Source organism: Macaca fascicularis, chromosome 4, assembly GCF_037993035.2.
Source record: "Macaca fascicularis isolate 582-1 chromosome 4, T2T-MFA8v1.1".
In the NCBI taxonomy this organism is placed as follows: Eukaryota; Metazoa; Chordata; class Mammalia; order Primates; family Cercopithecidae; genus Macaca; species Macaca fascicularis.
In genome coordinates, this window is record NC_088378.1 from 79,407,707 (window position 1) to 79,425,008 (window position 17,302).

General features: G+C 33.9%; 2 long non-coding RNA genes across 3 annotated transcripts in view; one reads left to right on the forward strand and one right to left on the reverse strand.

The window, feature by feature from the left end:
- LOC135970572 (uncharacterized) overlaps positions 1-17,302 on the forward strand; it is a 112,289-nt gene that overhangs the window by 70,392 nt on the left and 24,595 nt on the right. The gene's annotated exons all lie outside the window — the stretch shown is intronic.
- LOC123572992 (uncharacterized) lies at positions 7,161-10,222 on the reverse strand. Its single transcript, XR_006697667.2, has 3 exons — positions 10,144-10,222; positions 9,355-9,427; positions 7,161-7,234 (listed from the first exon to the last, which is right to left on the reverse strand). It is a non-coding gene; the product is annotated as an uncharacterized lncRNA (long non-coding RNA).

Here is a 17,302-nt window from a genome sequence, read left to right on the forward strand (position 1 = left end):
TTTTTACTTTCATTTGATTAATTCTAGGAACACTGGTCTTTTTGTATTTCAAACAAGGACAAGCCAGTCCTTACTTGAGGCCTTTGCACTTGATTTTCCCTCTTCATAGAAAGCTTTTCTACCAGATCTTTACATGGTAGGCTCCTCCTTAGAAAAGACCTTTTTTATCACCATCTTTTAAAATTACCAATCAGCCCTTGTTTCCATTCTTATTAAACAGATCTTATTTTTTAATATAATTTTTATTTTTAATTGAACTTCTATTTATTTACTTTTCTGGTTAATATTTCCCTGATAGGCTACAGTTTACTAGAATGTAGTTGTCAAGAGCAGCTAATAGGTTTATTTCTAGAACTTAGCTTTAAACCAGTTCTCAGCACATAGTAGCTGCCCCATAAATATTTGTTGATTATATGAATTAGCTATGGAGACCCAGGAGCATAAATATGATGCCCTTTGTACAGAAACTTACTGTAGAATAAACTGATGCTTTGACTAAAGCAAACATTCCATGAATGATTCTATAAATTTTAGGCCACTAAGATCATATATTTGTAATTCAGTAAGAACCAGGTTAAACTTTGGTAAAGATAAAAATATATGCAGTGATACATTTTCATGATTTTGTTAAACTTAAATCTGTCAGCCTATCATGACTGTATGTTCTTGCAGTATTTAAAATGCTGCTGGGTTGAGGAAATCATACCCTCTCTTTACCACCAATTCTTTGATTCTATTATTATTATTATTATTAATCAATTAGCACTCAGAAAAGGTAAAGTCACGTTCTTATACCTGAGATTCTATAAGTTTACAGATAAATCTTCACAAAATACGTAGATTATTTTCACTTCTATTAATTTCAAAAATCTTGTTTTTCTACCTTATAATGAAATCAAGGCAAAAATCTTCTTTTTCTACCTTATAGTGAAATCAAGGCACATAGGAGTACTGGCGAATTATGAGGTAGAGTGGACATGGTGCAAAAACCTGAACTTGGTAGGAAACCAGCTTATCAAGCCAGAGTTATGCAATTTGGCTGTAGCCCATTAAGGAAGTCCATGAAATGGTGGTTCTTTTTGCCTTGGAGCCTCAGCATGTTTATTAAAACTATCAGTACAAGTCAATAACCTTTTGTGAAAACTTTGTAAAGTACTCAAAAATGTCCCAGCCCAGTCAATTCAAATTTCCTTTTGCTTTCCTTGTCTCCTTCAGCTAAATGCAGTTCAACACACATTTATAGAGAACCTTTCATTTTTTTAGCCTGGTGCTAGATGCTGAAAACCAAAAATCAAGAGACCTCATCCCAGTCCTTAGGGATGCCTGTGTTTATAGGACGTAATGTAACTATGGGCTATAATCTTATTAAGATAATACTAAGTTCACTGAATTCTGTTCCCAGTTTCTAGCAAGAGATAAATATAGAAAAAAAATTAAATGATATTTTTCTCCCATTTTTATTCCTTTTAGGTATGAGTCACAAGATAATCTTAATATTGGTTTATTTATTTGTCCTTTATTGTTAATTAATATAGTAAAGGATTAGAATAGGAAAATGGAGAACAAAGGAAATAAAAATCTAGATTATTGGTAGGGAAATTGTTCTCTTAGTGGGCAGTCAACCATAAACATGATTTGGAGGAATAGAAAAATGGATTTTTATAGAACAGTAACTTTTATTGCAAAGTACACATAATCTATTCTGCTTGATGACTGAAGATTTGTCTACAGAGTTCCAAATATTGGTTTAAAAACATAAGGCAGTCATGCAGTTATTTCCTAAAGTGTAGATTTTAAGGTTGTAGAAAGCAGTAATTTGGATAACTGACAATTTTAAGGATTCTAAAATTTTAAACTAGAAACAACCTTAAATATCTTTAAGTCTAATGGATGAGTTTACAACCTGAATAGCTTAAACAAATTATCCAAAATCTCACTGTTAGACAGTGATAAAATCTGAAGTAGAACCTACTGACCTGCTGTTTACTGTTTTTACATTTTAACTAATTTACTTTGCTATTTAAAATGTACTCCTTATTTTCATGTGTAGTTTTACTGTTCTACAGCTCACATCTATGCAAAATTTGCTAAAAGTCTTGCAAGAAATGCCTCTGACTTCAATGAGATACGCGTTTGACAGGCATTAGTAGATAATTGCTGGTTTTTAAAAAAATGTTTTGCTTATTTTAAACTTAAGTGTTCTGAGTACAATGGACCACATAGGAATTAGTAAAATTTTTATTTTTTCCAGCATAAAGAATGTGGCAATAATAAGAATACACAGAAAAAAAACAACTTTTTTTTTTTTTCCAAATTACTCATTCCCTCCACAGTCTTAGCAGTCAAAGTGAAGGGTTGTCTTTGTTGCTTTATGTATTTCTTGATGAACAAGCAAGAAGTTTATGGCAAATTTTTGTCAGTCTCCTTGTAGTAGAAAGGAAAGGGCCAATGCCACCCTCTTGATTTACCCAATGTTATAGCTGTTATTGCTCCTGTTAGTCCTGGATAAAACTCAGAAATTCAGGAAGTAAAGAAAGTATAATTCAATTACATTACTGTAGAATTCAGACCAATAAGAGTGAGACTTGCAGACTGAGAATAAAGATATTAGCATTACTACTGGAAGTATAGATGACCCTCAATAACATTCTCTTAGTATATGAGAACAGAAAGTGAAAAAGCAGAGTGTGCTCGATTGAGAACAGCAGTCTACAAAACAATGTCTGAAAGAGATGGACCTATGGTGTCCAAGTTTCAATTCACTGATTCCTCCTTTGAATGGAATAAGAAGAAATCTTTCACAATTTTATGAATTGTGTAAGTTACTCATCTTCCAGGAAGAATATGTGAGTTGGTGGAAATACAGACAGACAAGCACTCACTCGATGCTCAACAAGCCAGTGAGTCAAACACAAATGAGCTGAGATGAGAAGCAGGAATAGGACACGAAGGTTTCCACATCACATTTCAGCTCCTCAGTCTGGTTCTCAGCTTTTTAATTTTATTTTATTTATGCTTTGGTGACCAGAGGACAAGAATTTCCATTTGTCTTCCTTTTTTCCCCCTCCTTTCTCCCTCCTCCTTTCTCCTTCTCCTTTGTATTCCCCTCTTCCATCTTCCCCTCCTCCTCCTCTTCCTCCTTCTTCTTCTCCTTCCTCTTCTTTACCTTTTTTTTAAATTGTGGTAAAATACACATATCGTAAAACTTACCCTTTTAGCCATTTTAAGTGTACAGTTCTGTGACATTAAGTACATTCACATGGTTGTGCAACCATCACCACCATACATCTCTAGAGATTTTTCACATTTTTCATATGGAACTTTTGATTGTGGCGATGGCATCGCAGATATATGCATATCTCCAAAGTCACTAAATTGTCTCCATTAAGTATGTCCAGTTTTTAAAATGTATCAATAATATCTCAATACAGTTTTAAAAATTCAATAAAACACTATTCATTCCCTCTCCCCGTCAGCTCCTGATGACCATTATTCTACTTGATCCCCATTTTCAATAATACTTCTTGCTACTACACATGTTAATTTTTAATTTTTTAAAATCTAGTTTGTGCTAAATAATGCAGAAATACTGTTACCTTGTGTTTCTTTTTTTTTTTTTACATGATTGAGTAACATGTCACAAGTACATTAGCCATTTTTTTTCATTTTTGTGAAATGACTAAGTTTTAAAATATGTATCAGCTTTATGAGATACAATTAATATACCATATAACCTATCTATTTCAAATGTATAATTTAATGGCTATTAGTATATTCAGAGTTGTTACAATCTATTTCAAGTGTACAATTCAATGGCTGTTAGTATATTCAGGTCATTGCAATCAATTGTAGAGCATTTTGACCACTGCAAAGAGAAACAACATGCTCACTGGCAGTAATTCCACAGTTCTTCCCACTTTCCCATCCCTAAACAATCACTAAAATGCATTCTGTCTCTATAGAGTTTTTTGTTATGGATGTTTCATATAAATAGAATACTAAAATATGTGGTGTTTTGTGACTGGTGTCTTTCACTTAGCATGTGTTTTCGAGGACCATACATGTTTAGCACGTATCAGTACATTACTCTTTTTATTTAATTATTTATTTATTTATTTATTTATTTATTGAGAGAGAGTCTCGCTCTGTCACCCAGGCTGGAGCGCAGCGGCGCCATCTAGGCTCACTGCAAGCTCCGCCTCTCAGGTTCACGCCATTCTCCTGCCTCAGGCTCCCTAGTAGCTGGGACTACAGGTGCCCGCCACCACGCCCGGCTGATTTTTTGTATTTTTTAGTACAGACGGGGTTTCACCGTGTTAGCCAGAATGGTCTCGATCTCCTAACCTCGTGATCCGCCCACCTCGGCCTCCTAAAGTGCAGGCATTACAGGCGTGAGCCACCACACCCGGCCACATTACTCATTTTTATTACTGAATAATATTCCATTTTATGAATATACCACATTTTGTTTACCAACTCATTGGTTTATGATTATTTTGGGTATTTCCACTTTTTGGTTAATATTTATAATGCTGCTATATTAATTCATTTAAACCTTTATGTGTAGTCAAACATTTTCATTTCTAATAGTGGTATTCCTGGGTCACAAGGTCACTCTATGTGTAGCTTTGTGAGAAACCTCCAAACTGTTTTCCAAAGTAGGTAGCCATTCTGCTTCACAGCACTCAAGTCCATCTGTTCCTGACATTAAGTTTATGCCATTCTTTTACAGCCTGTTTAAGACAGTGTCTATTCACAACATTTTAATTATAGATTTATTTCAGAGTTAATGGGATACTAAATTAAAATTACTAAATTTTGATTACAGAGTGTCTTGAGATAGTTGAATCTCAGTAAATGTGTAATAGTTTCATCTGGATATTTGATTTAAATGATTCAATAGCAGTAAGCTAAAATTAGAGACCTTCTATACTTGGGGATACAATGGTAATCTCAAAATGAATATCTTAACAGAATTCTTGTATTCTCTCCTGGCTAGTTCTTCTGTACATTTTGCTCAATGAAAATAAATAATATTATTATTCATTTATTTTTTCAGGAAAAATACTCAGAGTTATTTTGTGCTTGTGATAACGTGGGTCAACATCCCTTACCAATACACATCTCCTTTCTTTGGTAGTGGGTTGCCATTGCAAGGACCCCAAAATATCTAGGAAGCAACTATAGCTTTAGGTTTAACGCACTCCTTACCCACCCAGATAACTAGATCTTTTTGTCTTCAAAGTATTAGGGATAGTTCATCACTAGAGGTGAGGATGAGAGGAGCTTCCCACTTCTGTAACTGTAGTTCTCCATGCTTTATGGCTAACCAGGGACACAGTGACATATAATGTCCATTGGTTCAATTATATATCAGATTTTGAAGAATAGCACCCCAAGCTGTCATTCTCAAGTTGTCATATTAACTGTATTTTTAAATAGACTACTGAGAAATTCAGTCAGCAAGTATATCGTATATTGCAGGCCTGAAGAATCCATAATCATGCACCCATGTTGAACCTCTTTCATCAAAGTCCCAGGTGATGCTATGTTGGACTCCATGAAGGTATTCAGGGAGTCTTACTCCAAAAATGGTGGATTGGGCAAGGCGATGAGGGCAAAGAAGGCTAACTCATATTCCCAATTTGTACAAAATACCTGTGAGGTCAGAATCCTGGACCTTATAGGAAATAAGAAATATAATGTCATTAAATTATCACTAAGGAGCTAGTTGGTTTCCTCAAGGGATGAGACGATATCAGCATTATTTTCTGTTGCTGCTACATGCTTTAAGGCCTACTAACTGCCTCCATCACTGCCACCATGACTGTTGAAACTCTGGAGTGGTTGAAGTCAGAGGCTAGCTCACATCCACAGAGAGGTGTATCCTGTTGAACTTGCCTTTTATGGGCAAGTGTTTCTGTGCAGTCTCTGCTGTTCTGCAATTCTATCATCTCCATCGAAACTGGGAATATCAATTCCATGGAAGCATCTTCTACTATCAATCTTGACTAACAGAATTTAGCCACTGCTGGGCTTCTGAATGATTCAACAATCCCAAGTGCCCCTTCTTACTAGCATATGCCTCATAGCATGAATTCTTCCCCACTCCATTTCTATTCCATCTCAGTATACTATAGATGAGAGTCTTAGTTAAGGTTATCCTATGGCATACGGGAGACATTACCATGCTACTTACCAACAATGTGGTCCTTTGAATATCTGTCTGAGAAGTAATCTAATGCCAGAAGCCCATCCTGAAGGTTCGCTTCCTAGAATCAATTCCAGTGCTTACATTTTTTTTCACCCCAGAGCAGACTCTGAGAAAAATATTTGAGTGAATATAGAAACACTAGTAGAAAAATAGGTAAGTGAAAAAGAAAGGGAAGACAAAAATATTTGTATTATTGAGCATGAATTACTCAGTGCTTCCTGCCTAACCTGAGCACTTAGGTTGAAAGAGAGTTCCCAGACATGATGTTAAAATTGTTTGCAGTAAAATACCTTTGGTGTAAACTGGGTTCATAAGTGGCAAAGGGATATTGAATAAATACTAACACTTGCTACAAATATTCTATATATACTTCAGCTTGTTAAATATACTTTTCAAGTTTTGTATACTCTTATGTTTGCTCAATCTACCACAAATTGAGAAAGTACATTGAAATCTTCCATGATAGTGTGATATTTTTCATTTCCTTCATGCATCTCTATCAGTTATTGCTTTATATATTTTGAGTGAATTGTATTAGAAAATACTGTTTCAGAATTTTTATATTTTTATGGTGACCATTTCTTAGACCATTTTCTGTCTTTTCACTTTCGATGTTTCTGTGCCCTATTTTAAAGTGAATGTCTTGCAAAAAGCATATATAAAAGAAATCATGTATGACAATCTCTGTCTCCTAACTAGCAAGGTTAGTTCTTTTACATCTATTGTGATAATTCATATATTTATACCTTTTCTTCCATTTTACTTTAAATTGCTTAATCTGTCTTGCTTTCTCTACCTTTTTAATTATCTTTTATTTATTTGAAAAAAAATGGGCATTGTTCCTCCCATTTTGCCCCTTTTGTACTTTTGGAAATTTTTATACAGTATGTAGACTTAGCATAAAGTCTGATATTAATATCTTAACTGTCTCTTAAACAGTACTTACCTTGGAATGATTTTATTCTGATCATGCCACTCCTGGATTACATTCTTCTGTAGTCAAGAATATTTTCTGATATGCTGACAGTGAAAATTATACATTATTATTTTTACAGACCTTTTTGTAGAGATTTACCTATATAACTAATGATATTTTTTGTTCATCATTTGTTTAATCATCTCAGTCCTCCTTCTGGAATCATTTTCTTTCTTCCTCAGTGGCAATCCTTAGAAATTACTTTATTCAAATTACTTGGCAGTAAGCACTCTTACTATTTATTCATGTAAAACCTCTTTTATTTCACCCTTATCCTTAAAAGATATTTTTAGTAAGTACACCATTTTAGGTAGACCATTGCTTTTTCACAGCAGTTCAAACATATTATTTTAGTATTTTCTGCTACCCATTATTGCTTTTGACAAGTCTGTTGTCAATATAATGGACTCATTTACGGATGATCTAGCATGACTATTTCTTCCTTGATCTCTTCTTCACTCTCTGTTCTATTAAAATTACTATGAGTTACTGAATACTATTATTGAACTCTTACTATGTACTATGCTAAAATATTTACATCTTTTGTATCATTAGTTTTCACAAAATCCCTATGATTTACTATTATCAGACCCATTCTTCAACTGAGGAACTGAGGTACGAGGTGTTAAATTTTCAGGGCTATGTAATTATAAAGTGGTGGAACAGGTATGGGATCTGTGTTTGTTTGATTCCAGAAGTTGCACTCTTAAAAGACTTGCTTTCTTGAGGTGAATTTTCACCTGCTCCCTCTCACACATAGTCCATTTAAACTTCACATGAGACTTAAAAATGATAGGTGTTTCTGATTATGATAATTTAAGTGTGACTCAATGAATATCTCCTACTAAGCTAAGAGTTGCTTTTCAAAACTATGCTCTTAGGAGTAGAGTCAGATGGAGACTGTCAATGGCATCATGCTGTAGAAAATTTACCATTAGAATTTTACATCTGCTTTAGCAATTTAATTTTTTAAAAAGTGTACAATATATTTAAATATACTACCATGTACTTGCAAAGTTTTCTATGTTTGTTTGGATATACTTTTGCATTTTCCAAAGAGACTCAACTAAAAATACACTTTTTATTTTTAAAATCATATTTTAGCATGGTGTGGCTTTAAATACTTGATTCCTTGTCTCAATATTTTTTGGCTTCATTTAATAACTATTTATACAACTTCGGTATTCCATTTTGTCCATTTAAAATTTTTTCATAAATTTTTCATATATTACTTTATATAATATATTTTAGATACTTGTTTTATTCAGAACCTTATATTTATACTATATCTAGACTCCCAATATACTAAATAATTTCATTATCTAAACCTGTTTTGCTATTTTTCAAATTTTGAAATTCAACTTCAATTTGACCAAGCCACATATCATATGAGCTTTGAACTGATATGATTTATTCTTGGAGAAATCTGTATTCATATTACTAGATACCCAATGGTTATAATTAATTATATTGTTCAGAAGTCATAACTCTACAACTGGAATATCTATTCTATGTAAAATATACATAACCACTGGTTATGAATCATTACACACTCTCCTTCATCTTAAACACTGAAGTACTAAAAATTCTCCTTGAAATGTTGAAATGTCTCCTAAATAAGGTCTTTATTTACTCTCAATGATTTAATCAAAATTCCTCAATTATCTCTTGAATGAACTATTGCCATAGATCCCTAATTGGTTTCCTTGTTTGAGTCTTCCTACCGTAACCAATGCACAAAGCAAAATCCTAAAAATATCTCCATCATAAGCCCATTTTAAAAGACCTCGGTTGCCCTCATGTTAAGTGTATATTTATATTGAATTTTGCAGCCTCACCCCAAAATAACTCCCCTCAAACCTCTTAAAATATTCCTTCCAAGCATCTAGCAGTAAAAACACATTAAACATTTCCTATCTCCTGGATATATCATTACTTTAATACGTTAACTTCCACATTCTGTCGCTTTTTGGTTATTTCGTCCTCTTCTTTATTTGACCCATTTTTACATACCTTTCGAGAGCTGGCTCAAAGTTTACTTTCTTAGTGACACCTTTCTGGACACTCCTAGATAATATTCCATATTCTTCTCTATGTTTCCAAAGCAGTCATCACCAAGTATTATCATAACATATGCCATACTCTGTTGCAACTATATACTTACCTGTCTTTCTTCGATGGTTGAGAATTCTTTGAGGACAGGAACCATATCATATTCACCTTTGAATCTTTTGTATCTAATAGTTTGCCAAATAAATTAAACATGAAGAGAGATCAGGGTGTTATTCTAACAGTTTTTGTCAGGTAATAATCATGCCTATTGTGATCTTTATGTTTTATATATACTGCCTTTGAATTCTTTTTCAGCATTAAAACTATTATTTACAGAAGTGTCAATGGTATGAGCTGGCTTAGGTGTTCTCTACTGCATCATCCCATGACATCTTGAATTTCTCCTGTGATAGTACATTTTCAACTTTATTGATTTTACACATATTATTGTGTGCTTGCCCTCTAAACTATAACTCCGTGAGAGCAGGTACCAATTCTGTTTGGTTTACCAGTCTTTCTTTGGGGCTTTGCACAGTGACTGATAATTAAATTCCTTTATTAGTGAATGAGTTTATAGACACTGAACTCAAGTCATAAGTATGGGTTTCATTTCCATCTCAATAATTTCCTAGTTCCTGTGATGTCACTTTCAGATTCTCTGAAATTCCATTACTTTGTGTAAATGAGACAAAAATATCCACTTATATTAGAAAGTCTAGAAAAATCAGGGAAGAATATATTTATTTAAAAACTTCAAAAAATGGAAAGCTGCACAAATACAAAGTATTTTTAGTTTTACAAAAATAACTGCCATACAGGTGAGTTCAGCACAAATGAGGCTGGTGCCTTTTTGTGTAATTATAAATCATTTATCTTTACCGTAAAACTTTTTGATACATACATTTTTGGCACTAAGCTTCAGGAGTGACAAATAATCATTCTTCTCTTCCAAAGTGAGTTCTAGATAAATTGAGAAAACTGCAAAAAAAAAAAAAAATAGTTAAATTAAGATATAAATTATTGATAAATCTGACTTGGAAAATGTGGCTTGAATCAAAGCCAAAATTAAGCTTTCTTAATCCTTAAATTGCCAAAATAATAGGCTTACGAGACAATTTTAATAAATACATCAGACATAAGGAGGGAAAGCATAATTCCTGAGAATAAGTTGCTTCCAAAACAGATTCCATATAAGGTATATAAGCAGATACCCAGTTCCTTCTCCCAGTCTCACCTATGCTCTCGTTGAGAAATAGATTTGGGCAAGAAAAAGGCTAGAAGGGTTTTTTTGTTTGTTTGTTTCTGTGTTTTCTTTTTTGGGAAGAAAGAGAAAATTCTTATTCACCTAGGGAAACATGAAAAATGAAGAATAAGAACTTCTTCCATTAATACTGCCAAGCTCTTTGCTCTCTTTATTGGACATCCTGCTTCTACTTTCAGAAGTCCTCATGACTCATATAAAAACTGATATTTTATTAGATTTTTAGTAGGTGTTTTCTGGGATCAATTGTTGGACAGCTTAGATTTATGACACAAAGCCTCTGATAGTGTAAAATATATTAGATAGAAAAAATGTTATTCAAAGTAAATACAAGTTTCTACTGGTTCTTCAATTTGAACATTTTTATTTATTTGTTTATTTTTTATTTTTTTGACAGAGTCTCGCTCTTTTGCGCAGGGGCTGGAGTGCAGTGACGCAATCTTGGCTCACTGCAACCTCTGCCTCCAGGTTCAAGCAATTATTGTGCCTCAGCCTCCTGAGTAGCTGAGACTACAGGTGCCTGCCACCATGCCCGGCTAATTTTTTTGTATTTTAGTAGAGATGGGAGGTCTCGAACTCCTGAACTCAGGGAATTTGCCTGCCTTGCTGAGTGCTGAGATTACAGGCATGAGCCACTGTGCCCGGCCTAATTTGAAAATTTATTCTTATTCTAATGTTCAATTCGAATAATTCTCAGACATATGGTCCCATACAGTTCTCTACATCTTATGTGAAGATCTTTTGAGAACATCAAATTACCTTAATCCTAAAATAATGGTTTAGAAAACGATCTAAAGTTAAAAATCATAATGCCCCCTTCCTGACCAAACATCTAGGCAAAAATTAAAATCCCAAAACATGATGCATTTATTCTTGCCAACAGTTAGGATATTAAAGTCTAACATTAGTAAAATCTAACAGATGGTAAGAGCACAGTTGTTTTCTAACTAACTTCTCATTTGTTAGGAATCCTGTGTAGAACAAGTGCAGACATAACATTGAAACGTGGGCTGTCATTCACAGAAGTGGGTGGAGTTTCTCTACCATGTCTAAATAAATTAATCCATTCCAGATAATTTCATATGTTTTATTTGTTATAAAGCAATTTCCATTCTGCCTTAAGTCCTGTGTCTCTGATGCAGGCCAATGGGCCAATGTTGAGTTGAACCTGGGACACAAGTACACAGACACTACCCTCTCCTATGGGAAAGAACTACCAACCAGTGGAGATTTTAGCCTAACTTTCTCCAAATTCTCTGATTCTTGTTTCTGCCTCTGTTTCAGTTATGTCTAAAGGCATCTTCCAGTAGGTTCTTACACATTGGGGATCACCATCAGCATAACTCCTGAGGCAAAGCTGCAGTTGATATAACTGAAGCTTATGCTTATATGCATCCAGTGAGAACCAAGACCTCAGCCACATGTTCACAAGATTTCTGAATAATCTTTATACTTCGATAATAGAAAACTATGCCTCTTATTTTCTACTATATTCTTTTTGTAGAAGTGAACCATGACCGCAGTGAGCCATTTCTGATTTTGGTGCTTGACTCCTTCCAAGAAAATTCAAGTGATTTTTTTAAGGGTTAAGTTATATTCCTGACTTTCTGGATTTGAAGTTTTTGCTGGATTTGAAGGTCTTTTTTCTTTTGCTTTATCTTCGTTTCTGGACCCAGACTTTTTTTTTCAAAAGTGTTACACCACATTTTATGTTACAAAGTCTCCTGTAGTAATAGGAATGAAAGTAATGAATTCTGGTTCTCTCTAAAAGTTAAGTCCATTGAAATAAATTGTGTTGACTTTCACCTCCTTAAGTTGGATAATATTACCTAGAAAACACTTCCTTATGATATCAATATTGTAAACAATCAATCAGAGTTAAGCAGATAGTATTGAAATCATACTTGTACAGCAAACAAAAGCCTACACAATTTCTGGATTTTCATATTTTTGTTTCAGCTGCTACCTCATAAAACTGTACCATTTAAGAAACCACAAAGTTAAACTATTTACTGTAATTTATTAATATTTATCTGTGCCAAAATGATTAATGCAAAGCAGCTTTATCAAAATCATTGGTTTGACCTCTATATAGGCTATATATCATAATCATAGCTAGTTGTTGTGAAAACATTTATTATTGAACATAAGGGGCCTTTGGAAACTGAATGTAAAAGGATCAGTGCAATTACATCACTATTATAGGAAAACAATAATTGAAAATACATTTCACACTGCCTGAGTCTTCATTCCATTATATTGCTTTATAAAAACAAATTAAAACAAACTCTTATTAATGTTACCCATTTATGATTCTGTATAAATGATACAAAAATTCTTAAGTAAGAACAAAGATGAAGAAATACATTTTCCAGGTAAATATAAGTACTCCTGTATAAGAGCTATTTGATTGATTATATATTTCCTCTTACACATATTTTCAATAATCCTGATCCTAATTATATTAATTCCAATAGCTAAGGTTAAAAACTTCAGCCACTTACGGTGGCACGCACCTGTAGCCCCAGCTACATGGGAAGCTGAAGCAGGAGGATTACTTGGGCTCAGAAGTTCTGGACTGTAGTGTGCTGTGCCAATCAAGTGTCTGTCGTAGGTTTGGCATCAATTTGGTGACCTTCTGGAGGCAAGGGTAAGTAAGGGTAAACCAAAACAGGTTAAAAATAAAGCAGATCAATGCTCCCATGCTTTGTCACTGCATCCCAGCCTGGGCAACATACCAAGACCCTATGTCTTAAAAAATAAAACATAAAAGTTAAAAACTTCAAAAACATTCTAGTCAAGATGATCCTGAGAATCCAAATGTAATCAACCACCTGCAAATCCAAACAAACAGCAATGATAGACATATCTGTTTAAATGCATTTAAAAGGCATAGTTGTGTATAAAAGCAAGCTATACATCTCCAAAAATGAGGAATGCAACATAAAAAGAACAGTGCCTGACACCTGAAGCTGTATGCTTACTGGGCTCTTGGAAATGGGCACAGAGGTAGATTGTCTGGAATAGTTTTTCCCCTTCTGAGTAACAGGAATGCAAAATAGGCCATACATATCAGGAGATCGGAGAAAAGCTAAAGGTAGAGCTGGTGACTGGGTTTCCATTCTTCCAACTCTCCACGGAAAATATTCTGGAAAGAGTTGAAACTATTGCCTAGGTCTGTAGTTTGAACTTCTACCTGAAGCAGTGGAAGAAAGCAGAGACAGCTGCATGACTAGAATCTGAGTGAAGCTGGTAAAGAAATCAATGAAATCTCAATTCCCACATGACTGGGGCAGAGTCTTAATGATAAAAACTGTTTCTAACGTCAGCCTTCCAGGTTGCTAGGTAGAGAAAAAACAGCTGCTGATTGCAGAAGGGATAACTATCTGTCAAAATGAGACAAAAATTAAAGTGTTAAAGTACAAAAGGAAAAATACATGTGATATATTTGATAAAAGTCAGTCCCAAATTGGTCAGCAAAATGTATTCTTGAAGCAACATGAATAATAGAGCAACCTTAAAGGATTTACAAATGAATATTTCTTTCATAGAATCCTCATGAAAATGTAAAATGGTACAATTACTTTGAAATGGGATGCTTTATTCTATTGCGATGACTATTTTGTTTTTGTTTTCTGGGGCTTTTTGTTTTGATACGGAGTCTTACTCCCTCACCCAGGCTGGAATGCAGTGGCACACTCGGCTCACCACAGGCTCTGCCTCCTGGGTTCAAGGGATTATCCTGCCTCAGTCTCCCGAGTAGCTGAGATTACACTTGTGCACCACCATGCCTGACTAATTTTTTGTGTGTTTAGAAGAGATGGGGTTTCGCCTTGTTGGTCAGGCTGGTCTCAAACTACTCATGACTCTTTTTCTATATAGTGTTGATTACTCTTTTTAAGAAAGGTCAAATAGATAAATTGGTATATTCATTATCCTTTAAAAGCTAGATAAATTCATATAATTAAAATTTCTCTTTTGAATTATTGATTTACTAACATTATATAGTATATCCTATGTTATACCACTGGGAAGTAGAATCATTTTCCCCAGGATGTCTCAGATTTGTTGTGAAGATCTTACATTTATTTATTAAGAAAGATAGATGGGCAAGTCATTTTACTGAACGTTGGGAAACAAAAATATTACTGTCTATATTCATTATACAAATATATGTATGATGCCATCAAACATTCTTTAAGCTTACAAACCTAAAAGAGTTTTAGAAAACTATATTTTAAATTAATTTTTAAAAATTTACTTTTACTGGGATGGGAGTATGGTATAATAAAAGCGTAGCCAATAATGAATAAGGTGCAAATATTTGATGAAAATGGGTAAGATAATGTAGATAATGGTAAACACCATACTATTCACTGAACACATTGAAATAGGTGAAATTATCATTTACAGTCAGAAGTTATTTAGTGTTAGTTATTAATACTATTGAAAATTTTAGTTTGAACTGGCTCAATAAAGAAAAACTACATCCAAACTTAAATGTACAGAGAGTTTATTAATAAACAGTTTTTTCTCTAACTTCATAATCAGGGGGAAATGAATAAGGAAAGAAAATACTATTCTCAATGACATGCTGGATAAGAGAGGGTTTTTAATACTGCTTTCTAGAGAAGAGTTTAGCATAACAAGTCTTCTCCCATTTTTCTGTAGGGACATGGCTAGAATATGTTACATTATTCCTGAGATCCTTTCCCTAGTATATAGTCTCCCCTTACCCACAGTTTTGCTTTCTGAGATTTCAGTTTCTGGGATGAACTGTGGTCCAAAAATTATTAAGTGGAAAATTCTGGAAATAAACAATGCCTAGTTTTTAAACTGTGCACTGTTCTGAATAGCATGGTGAAATCACGGATCATTCTGCTCCATCTCGCCTTGAATGTGAATCATCCCTTTGTTCAGAGTATCCATGCTGTATACTCTACCCATCCATTAGTCACTTAGTAGCTGTCTTGGTTATCAGAGCTACTGTCGGGGTATCACAGTGAGTGTGTTTAAGTAGCCCTTAGTTTACTTAATAATGGTCCCAGGGTGAAAGAGTAGCGAAGTTGGTATATTGTTATAATTATTCTATGTTATTATTATTGTTAATCTCTTACTGTGTCTAATTTATACACTATATTTTATCCCTAGTAGGTATGTATAGGAAAACAACATAGTATATATAGAATTTGGTACCATTCATGGTTTCAGGCATCATCCGTGGTTTCAGGCATTTACTGAGGTTCTTGGAACATATTCCCTGTGGATAATGGCGGGGGTGGGGTTACTATGTTCACTCACTGTAAACCAAAACCATCTTTCTCTGACCATTTCATGAATCCTCCAACTTTCTTGGTGAACACCCTTTTAAATTCCTGAAAACTTTGCTTCCTGGCCCTCATCTACATCTCTTGACTTACACCATTATTTATAATTCTTATCTCTAGCTCTAATCTTTTACCAGTGTATTTTATATTTCAAGTTGCCTGGATGTACATTTTACTTTGAGGAGTGGACAAGCTCTGATAATTCACATTTATATAACTGAAAGTAGACTTTGGTTCCTATTAATACAGCACAATAGATAATCCCCAAGTAGTCTTACTGCAAAGTATGGGTAGGTGATTGATGAAATGTAGCAATTATAATTCAAAATGCATAGCTGACTGGCAAAAATGGTAGAAAAATGGGCCAAATATCAAGAGAAAGCTGAGAAACAGCTTTAATCATGAGGTGTGGATACTCTGTTTTGGTTTTCATGTGGAGATGCGAAAGGCTGCTTTGGGTTTACATAAGATTGTGAGTTAGAATGAAACCAATGCATAAAGCTAGGACTTTTGAAAAGCTGCATTTTCCATGACAGGGTACACTAGAAAACTCTTATTTGCCATCTAGGATACACTCTCAGTGGAAAAATCAAAAAATTCCCTAATAATTAGTACAATGGTCTGCCCTTAAAGTGGTGTTGGAATACTGACATACATAAAGTCTAATAACATTTAAGCAGATAACTTAATATGAAGAGCGGCCCTGAGATGGCAATACCTCCAAGGTGATTAGTAGAAGCACATGCAATATGACTTTGCAAACACATACCTTCAGCTAAGGTGTCAAAGGATTTCGACTAAATATGAGCCTACTATCAAAAACTGTAAAATAAAAGCAGATACAGGGTTCTATGAGCAATAGAAAACAGCACCAAAGAGAAGTCATAATTAAAGAATTAAAAACATAAGAATGGAGAAGACACAGTAAATAGGATCAGACCAGTTTGGAAAAGACTCAAGTAGAACACCTAGAAATGAAGAAATTAAATCAATAAGATAAAAACTGAATAATTTAGTTAAACAGAAGACTAGACACATCCAGAGAATGAGTTAGTAAATTGGAATATAAATCAGAAAAAAAATATCACTCAGAGGCAATACAAAAGAAAAATTTTAAAAACATGTAGAATAAGAAATAAATTTCTACACATATCAATGAGACTTCCAGAAGAGGTAATAGTGATGTTATGGCAGATGGCACAATTGATAAGACACTAACAGTGAACATTACAGAACTGATTATTTTGAATTGTCTATCTGAGAATCCTCAGATTTAGGCAGCACAAGAGTAAAATTGAGTAAAGAGTAAAATTGAGCAAGAGTAAAATTTTACTAATAATTTATCTGAGCATAAAATTCCAGCATGACAGTTATTTTATTTATCACTTGAAATCTTTATTGTCTTTTAAATTGTATTGCCATTGGTATATCTATCACGTTGTTAATTGTCTTCTTGATTTTCAGCTATTAAG